The sequence below is a fragment of the Habropoda laboriosa genome, unplaced genomic scaffold, assembly GCF_001263275.1.
Source record: "Habropoda laboriosa isolate 0110345459 unplaced genomic scaffold, ASM126327v1 scaffold40, whole genome shotgun sequence".
NCBI classification, from domain to species: domain Eukaryota; kingdom Metazoa; phylum Arthropoda; class Insecta; order Hymenoptera; family Apidae; genus Habropoda; species Habropoda laboriosa.
The window spans coordinates 3,589,722-3,592,696 of NW_017100231.1; the positions used below are offsets into that span (position 1 = coordinate 3,589,722).

Genomic DNA, 2,975 nt, shown 5'->3' on the forward strand with positions numbered 1-2,975 from the left:
CGTGCTTCAGCGGATGTGTCGTTCGATCACACGATCGATCATCACGTTTTGTGTCATGCCGTCATATCGGTAGTTTGACATGAATTTTATGCTCTAGTATATAGAATAATAAATTAATTAATTCAGTGGATAAATATTAACTGAATATAAACTTCGGTATATCGACGAGCTGAATGTTACCAAAATCCAAATTCTAAGGACATATTCTGTTAACAAAAATTAAGACACTACAGTGGATGATGAAATTAAATATATTTTTTATTTTTGTGTAGAAATAAAATCACGATATCAAGGTTTTCACACTAGATCATTTTTAACTAACGATTTTTCACTATAGATGCACAAAACAGTTAAACTTAGCTTATGTAGTTGTAAAAAATACAGTTAAGAAGTAACAATAAAGTCAGTATTTGGTAGCGCTGTCTTCTGCTGCAATTACAGCCTTGATTCTTTTTTCGATATATTTTAAGTAATTTACTATACATTATAAGTAGTGAAAACACAGCAACAAAAATTCAAATGCTCAAGGTCTATAAACCACCAAAACTGTAACACGTGGTTCTCAAGTGGCGATTTGCAGTACCTATACAAAATAACGTCCATATGACAGATAATGTTGCCTAAAGTGTCGCCAAGTGTATATTTGCAATTTGTAAACATCAACGCTTCACAAAAAAAAAAATAATAAGAATTCAATATACCTAAGTTTTCATCTGAAAATTAATCGTTATAATGCAAAACCGTCACAGGTGGCTCTAATAATTTCTTCACCCATTGTACTTGAAAAAAGGAAAATAATGAATTGTGTTTTTCTATTTGTAACTGAACAATTTTTTATTTGGAGAAATTGGAATATTTAAAGTTTGTTTCTGGAATATTTGCAGATTACAGCTTCTCCCCCTACGATCAGATTTTATTGTTTCAATTATTACACCGTGTACTTGAATTTTCGGTACTATTTTAAATTCAGTTTAAGAGCATTGAACGTAAGCATACGCTTTATTTCATAGTGAAGAATATTTAACGACGTACGATCCTATCTGGTTATGGCAGCATAATTTTCAGGAGACTCTACATCGTGCACAACACAGTTAAACTTAGCTTATGCAGTTATAAAAAACACTGTTAAAAAGTAACAATAAAGTCAATATTTGGTAGAGCTATCTTTTCCTATAATTACAGCCTTGATTCCTTTTTCCATACTTAGGAAAAGTTTCAAGTGACTTACTATTACAAATTTATATATACAAATATACAAATTTGTATATATACAAATTTTCATAATCTAGAAATCAACAAAACTGTAACATTTGGTTCTCCGTTGGCAATTTGCAGTACTGATAACAAAATAATGTCCATACGACAGATAATGTTGCCTGAAGTGTATATTTGCAATTTGTAAACATGAACGCTTCATAAAAAAAAAAATAACAAAACTGTATTTGGCGATTTGCAGTACTAATAACAGAATAACGTGCATACAACAGATAATATTGCCTATAGCGTCACCAAGTGTATATTTGCACTTTGCAACCATCAACGCTTCATAAAAAAAATGATAAAAATTCGGTAATAACTAGGCTTTCACCTGAAAATTAATCGTTACAACGTAAAACCGTCAATTTCTTACAGGTAGCTCCAATAATTTAATCAGGCGCTGTAATTGACACCTAGTTGGTCTTCACGTGTCACTGCAGCAACGACTAAAACATGGTAGCTACGATTTAAAAAAGAAAATGTCAAAAAAGGGAAAATGCTTACATTAGACCACTCCACTCTCATTTTGGGCTTTTTTGTGTACAAAATGTAGGACACGCGGGAAAAAGCACTTTGCCGGACCTAGTTGGGTTAAGTCCCACTCCATTAAAATCAGAGGTATTATACATTCCCTCCAACACCGAAACCTGAACGATGTTTGACGTTCCTGACGTTTCTCTCGCAAAGCAAATACCGGTTTTGTCGAACAGAAAAGAAAGAGGGAAAAAAATGGAAGTAGACATTTTCAGTTCCTTTCTGAATTTTTTAAAAGATAGACTCAATCTGCTATAGTTATCCTAAATTCTGTTGTTACGCGTGCAAAGTGCAGAAGAAATGACATCGCCATTTTAATGGTGTGTTCTACTTGGTACGCGGCAAACATAGAATGTGTGTGAACGGAATTCTAATAATCTCGTTAAGCATTTGAGTGACATTCCACTTTGGAATAGTAACAAAAAAAAAAAAAGAGAGTCGTCACGTATCGTATTAGTAAAATTCCATTTATATTCCGTCACTGTTTCCACGCGTATTTTCTGTTCCGTTATTAGAGAACTTGATCCGTACGTCGCTCGCACTATAATGTCGCTTTTAACTAGTTTCGATAACTGGAAAAACTATCGTTGTATGTAATTTATCGTAGGTGTAACTTTTGTTAGGTTCAGAACGGTGTGACCCACCAGGGGGTCATCGAGTGATACTTTTATCTTGCTGACGTGACCCATCGATGGGTCATTTTAGTGTGAACGACGAAAAAGGTTGAATAGAAATAGGTGAACCATTGGTGGTTCATTATTTTGTAATATTGTGTGAAAAAACACGTACATTTAACGGGTGAGAAGATTAGAAAGTGAAAAATTAAATGTGAAGCCTAGAGTGTTCTTTCGTTCGACTATACATTTAAGGACTTTGGGTCTTTTTTGACTCAGAATGTTTTGCGAGTCACTTTTTTGGGCCAAAGAGACCCTAAGACCTTAAAAGTATACTGTCGAACAGTAGAATACACTAGCATTGATACCTTAAGGTCTTTGGGTCTTTTTTGACCCAAAAAAGGTCTGACAAGATTTTGAGTCAAAAAGGATCCAAAAATTTTAAGTGTACAGTCGAAAGGAAGAATGCACTAGGGGTTGATGCCTTAAGGTCTTTGGGTCTTCTTTGACCCAAATTCTTTTCTGACCTTTTTTGGGTCAAAAAAGACCCTAAGTGTACTGTCGAACGGA

At 34.1% G+C, this 2,975-nt stretch overlaps 1 protein-coding gene across 1 annotated transcript in view; it reads right to left on the reverse strand.

Annotated features, from left to right (window-relative positions):
• The window catches only part of LOC108571475 (neurobeachin), a 664,931-nt gene that overhangs the window by 358,692 nt on the left and 303,264 nt on the right, over nucleotides 1–2,975 (reverse strand). The window lies entirely within an intron of this gene.